Here is a 14014-nt window from a genome sequence, read left to right as displayed (position 1 = left end):
CTGTCCACCGGTGGTGCTCCAACACCTCCCCCTGCCGCTCCCCCAATGTGTCCGACACCTCACACTGTCCACCGGTGCTGCTCCAACACCTCCCCCTGCCCCTCCCCCTTTGTGTCCGACACTCACACCGCCCACCGGTGCTGCTCCAACACCTCCCCCTGCCCCTCCCCCGATGTGTCCGGCACCTCACACCGCCCACCGGTGCTGCTCCAACACCTCCCCCTGCCCCTCCCCCGATGTGTCCGACACCTCACACTGTCCACCGGTGGTGCTCCAACACCTCCCCCTGCCCCTCCCCCTTTGTGTCCGACATCTCACACTGTCCACCGGTGCTGCTCCAACACCTCCCCCTGCCGCTCCCCCAATGTGTCCGACACCTCACACTGTCCACCGGTGCTGCTCCAACACCTCCCCCTGCCGCTCCCCCGATGTGTCCGACACCTCACACTGTCCACCGGTGCTGCTCCAACACCTCCCCCGATGTGTCCGACACTCACACCGCCCACCGGTGCTGCTCCAACACCTTCCCCTGCCGCTCCCCCTTTGTGTCCGACACCTCACACCGCCCACCGGTGCTGCTCCAACACCTTCCCCTGCCGCTCCCCCTTTGTGTCCGACACCTCACACCGCCCACCGGTGCTGCTCCAACACCTTCCCCTGCCGCTCCCCCAATGTGTCCGACACCTCACACCGCCCACCGGTGCTGCTCCAACACCTCCCCCTGCCGCTCCCCCTTTGTGTCCGACACTCACACTGTCCACCGGTGCTGCTCCAACACCTCCCCTGCCCCTCCCCCAATGTGTCCGACACCTCACACTGTCCACCGGTGCTGCTCCAACACCTCCCACTCCACCGGTGCCGCGCCAACGCGATTCCCTGTGTCAGAACACACCGCCCACCGGTATCGCTCCTGCGCCTCCCTGTGTCTGAACACGCGGATAGTTAGTGTCACTTCAAGAGCTCCCTGTGTCGGAACACGCGGTCAGGTTAGTCTCCCTTCAACGCCTTCCTGTGTCTGTCTGACACACCGCATACCGCACGCTGGTGCCACTCAGGGTCCCCTGCATCCCACATAGGTCCGCTGCCCCGAACACGCGGCCTGGACATCACCATACGCTAGTGCGCTGTCATGGAGTACTGGAAATGCTTTGGCTGCGATATGTTTGGTGATATAAGCCTATGGCCTGTTCATATGTTCCGTAATAAGAAACACGGGGTATAAACCGACTTTGCGCGCTCGGTTCTTTTAGGTAAGTGTTCTGCGGACCAATCGGGCCTCTCTGGCGGTAGACCAAACTTCTACGCCAGGGGCCACTAAAGGTGCTTCGAGCGCACCTTATAGACAGTCCGTCGACACAGCGCGGCTCCGTGGAGCATGACGGGGCTCATGGTCAGCTGACAGCTCGTTGCATTCAAAACCAATGCCAGTCTTGCCGAAACTCCCTTCTTTTTTCGACCGGCGGGCTGAGGCGTGCCGCGTCCCTGGGGACCGTGCCGCGCGTCGTTCGGCCCCGAGTTAGGGACCGGAGAGCTGCCGGTCGGCCATCGGGTTCGCCAACTTGGTGCCGGTCCCGTCTGACTGTGAAAGTTGGCGAATTTGTTCCGGCAGGCTTGCGTGCCGGAATGTAAGGTGGCACTTTTATTAGGTTGCGCGGCGCGCGTTCTGTCGCGCTGCTGCTTGCAGCGGCTATCGACGTTTGCAGCTGGCTGGTCGAGCTGAGGCTGGGGTGGTAGATAGGGGGGGGGTCACCTGGCCGGCCCCCCCCGTGGCCGTGTTAGCTTTATGGTCCGGAGCGACTCCATTTCATCGACGAGCACTGCCGAGTCGGAGAGACTGCTGTGGACGCTGTCCTGGGTGGGCTGTGGGAGGCTGGTCGCCAATTTGGCACGTTGTCCCTGCCTCCGAACTCAATGTTGTCACATTAGATAGTCGGCCCGTTTTGATGTGCATCAAAATGGACGTCGCGTCAAATCCATGACAAGATGCTATATTCAAGAGCTCCATATGAAAAATATAGGTAGGTAATAGGTATGTGAGCAAAAAATCGCAATATTCAAATATAGCTCATGATATAAGAGATCATGGCTGCTGGTATTTGCTCGACATGTCCTAAGTAGGAGGACTTTGTTGCACACATTTCAGTTGTTGGCAATCTGTTCGGACGTTTGTCTTTCCCGGATTTTTTTTTTACAGTACCTAAGCGTTTAGTTGCATCCAAGGACATAGAGGCAAGAACACACCCATATATCCTACCGAAGTTCAATTATGAATGATAAATGGTGTCTCGGTCGCTCGATTCCTAACGACTGGTGCATACAGATGACTACTTCTCCTCAGGGAGGATGAAAAATGGAACTTTGGCTGATAGTGTGCTTCCGCTCTTGCTACACACAAAAACAATAAATGTTTGCGTTATCAGACAACTTCAGGTGTGTGGAAGGCAGACTCATTAAAATGCTCGTTGTTGCATGCGAACCCAGATGCGAACCATTGCGTTTTGTCGTGTGCGAGGACGGTGAGACTTTCGTTTATTTCCCTCCTTTACCGTCGCGGTTCGCCGTTACCCGCCTACTGCCTGGAAGTTAGACTGTCCCGCCGGGCAGCAGTGTCGCCGGCGCAGTATACCTACCATCCTCGGCGCCGGCCCAGCTGACTCTCCCGGCGTGGAAACCGCGACAAACGACAGCCAGCGCAGCGTTCGCGTCAGCATCGGGCCCGCCGCGTCAGCACCAGTCCCCAAATACACGCAGAGCCGCCTTTGACGCTGGCTCACTTCAAACGTGTTGTCTGGCTGGGTGGTATACGAACCACTGCCGCCTGAGCTCGGCACTGCCGCATGTTTGGAGAAATACATACATTAATAAGGAGGATTAAGCGGATCATGGAGGGCCAGTCCGACCTGTCGTACTGTTCTTTAGGTTGATCGGTCACGTGTCGTCAGTTACCGCTGGCCTGGGGCTGGGACCAGGGACTTGCCGAGGAGTGGGGACGCGCGGGGCGGAGGGGGGTGGGGGATCCCGTCAGCTGTCGCGGCAGTGTGGGGACGCGTGGGGTGGGGACGGGGGATCCCTGCCTCAGCAGTGCGGGGACGCGCGGGCGGCGGGCCTCTGTCGCTGCAGCGGCCATCGTCGGCTCTTACCTCGATTGGCGGCGCGCGCTGAATTAGATTACACATGTCTGCGGCCGGTAGTGGTCGGTCGGACCCGGTAAGCGCGCTACGATAGCACCGTTACCGCTCGTACTGCTGGTTGGAGCGCGCCCGCTGACCGACGGCGTTACAGTGGTATATCCCGCCCTTTAGCACGCCGTGCATCGCAGACCATCGCGATCGGGCGCCGGGCTGGGTGGCTTAAAACGGTACCCACTTGACCCAGAATTAAGCGTTTGGTGCCGCAAGTTTTATGTTTGAAGCGTATGATTGCGTTGGTTCATAACTAATCGAACCTCGAATAACTTCAGTTATCAACTTTCATCAACTTTGTTCAAATATATTTATGGGCGCTGATTTGTTACCTGCGCGAGGTTTTCGCTCTGACATCACCATACGATCGCGGACGGGACACGGGGCTCCTCCCGTGGCCTGTCGACCTTGGCGGCGAGGTGCGCCGGCCCGGACGGTTGCGAACTGACCGCCTCAGGCTATTCCGGGAGCGGTCGCCGCTGATGGCGCCGAGTCGCCGTGGGACTGCCGGCAGGCGACAGACGAGTCGGGCAGACCGACACTCAGGACACCGGCAGGTCGAATCTAAGAGGAGACGCAGTCTGTCAGTCTGGGTCTGAATGGGATACAATCTGACACACAAGTTCTGGAGGACAGTCTGACAGACTGGGTCTATAGGGATTGACAGACTGGGTCTTTAGGGGACGCAGTCTGACAGTCTGGGTCTGGAAGGAACTGCCTGGTGATTGCGATAGGTCTTGTCGCCTATTATCCCAACTTCTCAGTTTCCTTTTCACTAAACGCCTCCAGGCGTCCTGCGAGTCGCTTTCCCCAAGCACAACCCGTTCCTACCCCGCACATGGTATTGTCTCCGATACCAGCTCCAGATTGGCCTCAATGCAGCGGGAGCCCGCCCTATTTGCTGTTTGCTGAGCCGCCTGAAGGGTCCCACGTGTGATCGATGGCCTCGGACAATGGTAATTACCCTCTGTCCGTGTGGCGATAGTTGACCAGGCGATTCAAATCGATTTTCAGACAGCCAGGCATCCATTACTTTGATTGAGAGTTTCTTTGGTGGCATTGAAGGTTTGCTGTTGAAGGAGTTCGGAGGATCGAAGCTCACTATCCAAAGTTTCCTGACACACAGGTATGGTTTTCCCGTAAGATTCTGGTTCTGTGTGTGTCTGCTGTAAGCACACATTATTGAGAGAGAATGGCTCCTTGCATGACCCGTATATTATACGTAAACACAGAAACACGCGTGAGCGTCACGTTATGGAACCATTCATTTCTGTAATAGGCGGGACGTGGCATTCAGTAGCATGCTCAATCATGTTCCGTTCCATATTTTAAGTATACACAAGACAGGATACAGTATTCAGTGTGGGAAGTTCCCGTCACCGAATTCGACGATCTTTATCTGAAAATAAGGATATATTATTTTAAAATGTTGGTGCGTAATTATTAAAGAAGTCAACTTGTTGTGAAACCTGTTGGAACAAACCTTGTTTTGCAATGCTCACGCGAAATTTATCGCAGCCTAGATGCGGACCGATCGAGTGATTACGTGTAGCAGCTGGTCAACGAGTGTTGGGGTTATGACGCGAGTTGAATGGATTGCACCTGACCACGGAACCCCGCTGAACTATAAGAATGATGCAGCTGGTAACGAAAGTAGTGAAGCGGATCGTTGTGTACCTACCAGCGAGCTGGTGCCGACTCCAGACGAGCTTTCGTCAGAACCACCATGATGAATGAATACTGGACACGATGGTCTGGCGCTGCACGGCTTTTCCTCGCGTCCAGCTGCCCAGAGTCTTTGTAACTAAAAGGCAATCGTGAATTGTCGGGAAAATAGCGGACCCTATTTTGGTATAACTAGACGCCAGAATTGACGTGCTCGTAGCTCTACCAACCGTTAAAGGCGTTCAGGACCAATATCTGAGTCGACGTCCAGCTGTTTTATCGCGACGACTCTTCGATGAAGTTATACATGTCTCACGAGTTGCTTTTGAAATGAAGGCAATGCTTATTTTTATATGACATAAATCCTTTAATTCTTTACCAAGGCCTTTGCTCTGGCCAGTCCTATTTATGTGTGTAATAGTGGCTGATCTATCCGGTGCGCAATGCTCGTGCGGCTCCCACCCCTCCACTGTTCCGGTCTCTGTTCGACGCGCGGTGCCGTCCCATTTCTTAAGGCTCCTCTCTGCGCCCCGGCCCGAGGCGGCTGTCGGCCCACAGGGTCGGCCCCCGAATCGGCCCGGTTAGCGCCCGGTCGATGGCGGCGTGCCCCATTGTGAGCGGTCCAGGGCGAGTGGCCCTCGGGCGGTGGGGGCAGAGGGGGGCGGCGCCCCAATCGTCCCCGCCATCAGCCGCTCCCGACCGACGCGACGGCGCGCTGATCGCCCCACCAATTCTGCGCCAGAACAGAAGTGGATGGAGATTTACAGAATGTTCAGCCGTCCACGCTGCGTCACGCTCACAGGGAGTGTTGGGGGAGGCGACATATTGGACGAAAAAATACATGCTAGGTCTTGCAGATGTTATTACTTGTTAAAACAACAAGTTAAAACAAGACGTCTTGGTTCTTAACATGCCCGGCGATGAATTTTTTTCAGCTTGAAGAATCGTTTGGGTTCACATGCGGTTCACACTTCGCATCTCTTTCCTTTGCCTCTGGTCTGTTGCTCACTCACTCTTTTCGTCCCACATTTTCCCTTGATGTCCTCGTTTCTGCCTCCAATTAGTCTTCCTCCCTCTCCCGCTGTCCTCTGTCTTTCCATTCTCATCATCTGCACTATATCACTTGTTTTGCCTGGCTCTTATCTCCGTAATGGCAGACAGCCTGCTAACGAGTGTTGTCAGCACTGGATGCTCAGCAAATTGCCAAAGTGCGCGATTGTTTTTAATGCCACTTAGCACATTCCGGACGGTAATTAGGTACATTACTCACCCCGAATGGCTGTGCTGGCTCTCCCTCTATGAATGGATGCTCTCTGAAATTCAGGGAACTCTACGAATGAAAACACGACGTCGACGTGGAATGGACAAAGGCATTGACTAATGAAGCGTTTCATAGAATTTACGAGCATCATTTTTCCTTTTGATGTTTACGAATGATTCGGAATCAATAGTTCAGCACCGTTTGCAGTGATGGGTTCTTATTTATGACGAGTATTACGTTATGTCAAAGAGCATTGCTCTTTTTGCCGGCGATAAGTGATGCGTGAACCGCTCACTCAATATGAATGTCTTCATTTGAGTGCTCACTGGTCAAATCAATTCACAGTGGTTGGGCTTTGCTGGTCTGAACATTGATTGAATAGATACTTGCAAATATATTGATATTTTCTTGGTGAGCGACTGAGTCGCCACTGTGGATATAGTCTCGATAACATCTTATGACTTAACACAATTCCGCACTTCTTTTGATTTGTTCTGCACTGAACACTCAATTGGGTTCACCATCCGTTTCGTCGTTATTTTGTTTGTTAAAGTGTTCGTTCAATCCGTTAAAGTGCATCGTAGTGATTGATCCTACGCTTTCTGTTTCTGGGCGGCTAATGGCTATTCTCCTTATTACTACTTTTCCACCACACATACAAAACGGCAATTATTATATCATAAGCCCGTCGACTGGTCTGGTCTGTTGCCGCTCTATCCCCTCCTTAGTTCGCCTCTGTGTGCCTCTGTGTCCTGTCGATGAAGCTGAATGTCTTCTGCCGTCCCCGTGGATGTCTGGGCATTCGCCGTGCTGGCCGCGTGGCGGCGCCGGAAATTGTGTCGTCCTTGGCCATTATTTCCAGTTACGAAGCCGTTCTATTAGCGCGGAGAAGGATCGCAGGTGGGGGATGTGACGCGACGTGTAAGAGGCGGCGCTCATCGTGCTGTTTGTGGAGGGACGGTTGGTAGATGCACACGGATGAAGGCTAGCTCCGTTCTTCACAGGGCCTTGGCCTCCGTGTATGCGTTGACCTGGTCGGCACCGTCGGCCTGTGTCCAGTGACAGTGGGTCTGTTCTGTGTCTGGTGTATGTGACAGTCGGCTCTGTGTCTTGTGTCAGTGACGGTCTTCTCTGTGTCTGGTGCCATTGGGGTGTGCTCTATGTCCGGTGGCAGTGGGGTCTGCTCTACATATGTCTGAGTTGGTCTGCTCTACATATGCTCGTTGTCAGTGACAGTCTGCTCTGTGCTGTTCTCTGCCTGGTGTCATTGGCAGCCTGCTCTATGTCTGAGTCGGTATGCTCTCTGCTCTGTGTCTGAGTTTAGTTTGAGTGAGTTGGTCTGCTCTGTGTCTGCTCTGTCCACCGAGAGCACGTGTCTGGTGTCAGCGGCTTCCCGTGTCGTCTGATCTCTGTCCGGTGTGGTCTGCCCTCTGTCCTGTCAGCAGAGCTCTGCTGTTTGTCCCGTGTCGTCTGATCTCTGTCCGGCGCCGTCTGCCCTCTGTCCGGTGTCAGCGGAGCTCTGCTCTGTGTCAGCGGTGGCCTGTTCCATGACCCGTGTGGTCTGCCCTCTGTGCGTCGCCGTCTGCCCTCTGTCCGGTGTCAGCGGAGCTCTGCTCTGTGTCAGCGGTGGCCTGTTCCATGACCCGTGTGGTCTGCCCTCTGTGCGTCGCCGTCTGCCCTCTGTCCGGTGTCAGCGGAGCTCTGCTCTGTGTCAGCGGTGGCCTGTTCCATGACCCGTGTGGTCTGTACTCTGTCCGGCGCCGTCTGCCCTCTGTCCGGTGTCAGTGGAGCTCTGCTCTGTGTCAGCGGTGGCCTGTTCCATGGCCCGTGTGATCTGTACTCTGTGCGGCGCCGTCCGCCCTCTGTCCGGTGTCAGCGGAGCTCTGCTCTGTGTCAGCGGCGGCCTGTTACGTCTCGTGTGGTACACTCTCTGTTCGGCGCGGTCTCCTCTGTCCGGTGTCAGCGGAGCTCTGCTCTGTGTCAGCGGTGGCCTGTTCCATGACCCGTGTGGTCTGTACTCTGTGCGGCGCCGTCTGCCCTCTGTCCGGTGTCAGCGGAGCTCTGCTCTGTGTCAGCGGTGGCCTGTTCCATGACCCGTGTGGTCTGTACTCTGTGCGGCGCCGTCCGCCCTCTGTCCGGTGTCAGCGGAGCTCTGCTCTGTGTCAGCGGCGGCCTGTTACGTCTCGTGTGGTACACTCTCTGTTCGGCGCGGTCTCCTCTGTCCGGTGTCAGCGGAGCTCTGCTCTGTGTCAGCGGTGGCCTGTTCCATGACCCGTGTGGTCTGTACTCTGTGCGGCGCCGTCTGCTCTCTGTCCGGTGTCAGCGGAGCTCTGCTCTGTGTCAGCGGTGGTCTGTTCCATGACCCGTGTGGTCTGTACTCTGTGCGGCGCCGTCTGCCCTCTGTCCGGTGTCAGCGGAGCTCTGCTCTGTGTCAGCGGTGGCCTGTTCCATGACCCGTGTGGTCTGTACTCTGTGCGTCGCCGTCTGCCCTCTGTCCGGTGTCAGCGGAGCTCTGCTCTGTGTCAGCGGTGGCCTGTTCCATGACCCGTGTGTTCTGTGCTCTGTGCGGTGCGGTCTGCCCTCTGTCCGGTGCGGTTTGTCCTCTGTCCGGTGTCAGCGGAGCTCTGCTCTGTGTCCGCCGGTCGCCACCGAGAGCACACCAAGTGGCACCCATTCTTCATGGCTTCCGAGGCCCGCGCGGCGAAATCATGATTTCCGTTATTTAGCGGCGGGGCATTTATTTTACCTGTCAGACCAGTAGTGCATTCATCACAGCGCTATAAAGGCGGCCATCACTGTACTTATTCGCGTATAATTTAGCGTTTTATCAAGCGCTCGGCCACTGAACGGTCGCCGCCGAAGTGTGGCTAACGACGGCGAGGCTCAAAGTCTGCCAGTCGTGATGGACGAGCACTGGTCTGGTGCGTCTCCCCTCCCCCTGTACCCCTCCCTCCCCTCCCCCCAACGGATAGCCGGCGCCGGCCGACGTAAAGGCCGCTTAATTGACCGGCTCGTTAGGAAGAATCGACTTAATTTATCGGTCAGGAGAGATGAAGGGTGCTGTCCGGCGGGCATTAGCTGTCATACCGAGATGTCGGTCGGACCGGCGACTGGCGACACGTGGTTAGATTAAGGCGTCTTATGACGGCTGAAGGGATCTAGACGAGCCACTTCTCATCTTTCCGTTTCTGTAGAAGCTGAGGCGCAAGGGTGCATTGAACTAAGTCTGTTCAATAGAGGATTTCGAAGATATAATATTAGAAGCTGCCGCGCTGTTTGTTAAAAACTTCCGGATACCGAACCCAATGCCTTTTTTCAAACAATTAACAGTGGTTGCGTGTTTCGATCCGTGTAGTTATGGTTATCCGTGTGGATACGGTTATGTATCTGTTGTTTTAACAATGCCTCTTCTTTTTAGCATTTGTGTACCTACCCTGGAATATCCTTGAAGTACCATGAGTAGTATTATCTCTTCAAAGGTTCTTGTGTTGAAATGTAGCACATTTCCTCGTACCGTTGTTTAGTGGATAGTCTGCTATACAAACACTATATCCCCATCGGCTTGGTAAACAGGGCCTCGAAGAGGGTCGCCGGTGGGGATTATCCCGTCGGTTTGGCGCTGTTCATACGCGGCCAAGTGGGTCATGTGTCCGTGTTTGTGATGGTGCCGCCACAAATCAGGAGGAACATGAGCCATTTCCGGCCGGACGGATTAGCGCCCGTCTCCAGCGCCGCAGTGACGCCGCCGCCGTAGCGCGCCAGCGCCGGACCGCGGACTGCTGCCATTGATGTGCATTTAGCATGTTAGTACTGGGTTATTTAGTATTTACCCACTGGCGGAAGGTTAACATCGTCTTTCCGTCGCAGAAGTCAAGAAGCACTTAACCAAAACCCATGTCCACGCATGAAAACCTGGCTGAATTAGAAGCCTAGAATTGCATAGAAGGCATCATGAAGGCTGGTGTAGTTTTCTTAATGCCAACAGGTTTCACTTCATTACCATTATATTGCCTGAGTTGAAATTAAAACCGAAATGAGTCTACCTTCTTGAACGTGCTCGATGATGCCGCTGCCTAATTATATTTCTGAGAGTATCTGAACGAGTTTCAATAGCTCTACGCATCTCTTATCAATTATGTTCCGTTCTCTTCCGGATCAAATGTGTGTTGTGCCTCATCAATTTCATCTTCCGACTTCTTTTGAAGATCAGCCAGTGTTTTCCGACTAGAGTTCGTTTTACTGAAAAAAAACAATTTGTCTTAACATGCACGAACCTGATAGCAATGCACATTCAATGCAAAGGTGCGAGTATGAGAAATGCGAATTCTCATTGCTTAGCTAACGTTTCGGAAAGCTGTTCGTCCGCCGTTTGTGACACGTCGGCGCGACGTACGCTCTCGTGTTTGATCGGCTGCCGGCCCTTGGACGGACGGTCGTGCTGACCTATCTGGTCCCGGCCGATCGCGCCGGCCCCTGACCAAATATTGACCTTCCAGGCCGGGCCCAGCGGGACAATATTGAATTCGTCGCCCGGTCCGCTATGAACTAAAGGTAGGCGTGCAGAAAGAGCTGGCTGCGGAGGTGAAATCATGTTTCGCTGAAGTAGCCTCACGAATACAGCTTCAGCTTTACAAGCAGGAATTAAGTTTTATTATTGTTCAGGCACCATCACACAGAAGAGATTGACTTTGTGGTGAGTTGCGCGGCCATTGTTGTGACATATTACGTTCGACAAGTAGAAAAACACGGAACAAATAGTGCATGGACGCGTTTCGATTATTAAATCTTCATCAGCATGACATAATCATCTTGTTTTCTCTGTGATTATGTCATGCTGATGAAGATTTAATAATCGAAACGCGTCCATGCACTATTTGTTCCGTGTTTTTCTACCATATTACGTTCACTTGAAAGTCCCGTTCCTCTATGCCATCGGGTGGCCGATAGCCTATTTTAGCTGCCGCGACTGACTCCGACACGGGCCCTAACAGTGACCCGGGTAGTGGTGTCGCTGCCGAGTGCCGGTATATCGATGATGACCTGCCCATTCCGCAGCCACTCGTCCGCGCCTCCCGCGGGTGCCGTTCGACCGACTCCTGGCCAAAACGAGACGCACATTTGATTTGGAAACCCGACCTCACTCTCGTTGATGATCTACACAATTTTACGATGGACGCTAAGCATACCATGCTGCCAGGGAATACCTTACGTCGAAGTTTGACGAGTTATGTATATGCCATGAAACAGACGTGCGTATCATCTTGAATAGATTGTGGTTCGTGAAGCTATCTTGCCATCAAGGTCCAGAATGGTAATCGCAGCACATTTCTCTGTCCATCGGCAACCGTTTGATACCCAAGTCCGTAAATCACACGACACACTGTTGCCTTTAGGGATGTTCCAACTGCATTCTCTCTAGAAGCTGATTCTGAAATATGCTGGAAACCAGAATAACTCTGCGGTTTGGGTGGCTTACAGTATGTCTCTGTATTTTGGGGTCGGCTCGGCTGCCGTCTCGCGGTCACTCTCGCCTGAGGCGGAGGGCGGTCGGGTCGGGGTGGTGCGGGGGCTCACCGACGTCAGGGCGCACGGCTGAGTTATACCCGGCCCACCAATCTGGCTCTCAGGGTCGGGGCGCCCGTCTGCTCGGCCGGGCCGGCGGAGTGGCGCATTAAACAGGGTTGCGACCGGGGCCGTCTGCTCGCCGCGGTCCGGTCGGTCGGACGATGCCGACCGCCCACCATTAGCAGGTCTGGTCGACGGTCTGCCGCTCCAGCCGGCCCGACAGACCGACAGACACCCAGCACGGTCGTCTGGAGCGCAGCGCCAGCTCTTGAATGACCGGTCGACGTGAGCCGTCTGGTGAGCTGCCGTGGGGAGAGCCCTCCCCCCCCCACACACACACACCGCCCTGTCGAATGAGAGGGATTTCAACAGTTCTTTCAGAGGTGTGTGCTTTGTGGCCTTGGCCTCACGCTGTTGGCTGGTGACGGATCTGTTGTAGTTTTGAAGTGTTTTCAGAAAAGCCGAATGAACGTAATTTGACGCGTATGATTGCTTTCTTGTCAAAATGTATAGCAATAAATGTACAATATGTTGATCATAGTCTGGCTTGGAATTTAATAACTTGAAGGATACCTTTAAAGATTGTTTTCTGCTGAAGACACACAACAAAGTATGCCAGGGAAAATGCAAAACCAAATGGGGAGTGCCAGAACGCTTGCCTGAAATTGGCTCTCCTTCCGCGTGTGTGCGTGCCTGGTGTGGGTGACAGAATTTATCGCCGGTCTATTATAAAACCGTCGGCAATGTGCGCCGCCATGAGCCGGCCGCCCTAAGCCCAAGATGGATGGGAGGAGAGAGTTTGGGACGAGGAGAGAGGGGCGGAGCGCCGGCAGAGTGGGGATGTGAGCAAACAGAGGCCGGCGAGCGGCGTGTTGTTGGAACGCTGGGGCCTTGTGAAGCGGCCGCGGTCCGTGGAGCTGGGAGCAGCACTCGGCGGTGTCGGCGGCACTGACCGACCACAGCCGGCCCTGAATGTCTCGTAACACTCAACTCCTCAGCCAATTAGCACTAAAGCGACAATATGCAAAGCAAGGCTAGACTCCTCCAGACAAGTTATAGCAGCTCATAGACTCGACTTTTCCATTTAAATGCAAAAGCTTTGCGGTCACATCTGCCTTTACCGCGACACAAGTCTGCAGTGTGGGCGTACCAGACACGAATGAACTATTGTAAGTGAAGCCGATTCGAGTTCATTGGACGAGCCGGGATAGTTGTTGGACGGCCGAGTTCTACACGGACATTGTTGCCAGGCTAGTGTGAGCCGACCCCGTGTGGGTGAGGTGGAGCCTCTGTGAGATGCCCATCACGTCTCGGAGAGCTCAGAGAGCTCACCCTCGGGCCCTGTGAGCGGGTCAGACGCGGCGCTCCCCGGAGTTAATGGTGTATCCACAAATCAGATGCAGTCAATCTCACTCAGACAAATTCGACAACGGCTCGATCAATGCAAGATTGATAACGTTTCAAATTGAGAATATCCAGCTATAGCAGGCCTATCTCGACGATAAGGGATGACTCCAGCAAACCGTGCTGCAGTGTGCTGATTTATTCTGCTGGATGTGAGACAGTAATGCCGACAAAGCTGAGTTCGTACTCAACATCGGTCCTCTTTAGTGATGGCTCATTAGTCAATGCTCTCATAACTGCCCAACTTTTTATGTATATTTTCTTGTCATTATGCCGTGTTAGTAAACTCCAATCACTTACATTAATCGTGATATTCAGTTAACTATTATACCTATTATATTACCTATTATATTTTGGGAGGACCTCAAGACTGCATTTATGTAAGACTGCACTCACCAATATGAACAAATCATATTCTTGCTGCCTTGCAGCATGTACCACTTCCCTAAGTCTCTCCGCTAATCTCTCGGCCTCTCTGAATCAGCCCTTAATCGACATAACCCTTAAGCTCTCACCACTATTTTTCACCATCGCTAAGACCTCATCGCTGACTTTTAGTCCTCATGACTAGTAACTCTCACTGCAAACCTCAGTCCTCGCCGCCCCTTAAATCATAATTTTAATCCCTTATTCTCACAATCTTTGCGGCTCATGACAGCCAACTGGAGTCCTCGCGGTTTCTTCAAGCCTCACTGCTGATGCGTCGAGACTCCTCCGACATGTCCGTTGACCTCTGCGACCTCTCTGCGACCCGGCCGGACGCCGGCAGACGCTGACAGATCGTCGCTAGCTTCATTTCCTGTGACGCGGCCGACCGGCGGGTCACGCTTCTCTCTTGACGACGCCTCGCCACGGAAAGGGAGCGATAGAGGAGGGCTGCTAGTGAGCGGCTCACTCGCCGCTGTTATAGAGAGTTTTGTGAGCTGAACCCAAAGCG

The 14014-nt window shown here is 54.0% G+C and overlaps 1 protein-coding gene across 5 annotated transcripts in view; it reads left to right on the top strand.

Moving 5' to 3' along the window:
• Positions 1 to 14014, top strand: part of LOC122387537 (nucleolysin TIAR-like) — a 201417-nt gene that overhangs the window by 55755 nt on the left and 131648 nt on the right. The window lies entirely within an intron of this gene.

Source organism: Amphibalanus amphitrite, unplaced genomic scaffold (genome assembly GCF_019059575.1).
Source record: "Amphibalanus amphitrite isolate SeventyFive unplaced genomic scaffold, NRLGWU_Aamphi_draft 000289F_arrow, whole genome shotgun sequence".
Taxonomy (NCBI): domain Eukaryota; kingdom Metazoa; phylum Arthropoda; class Thecostraca; order Balanomorpha; family Balanidae; genus Amphibalanus; species Amphibalanus amphitrite.
Note: the sequence above shows the minus strand (reverse complement) of the source record. Positions and strands in the feature narration are given on the sequence as shown.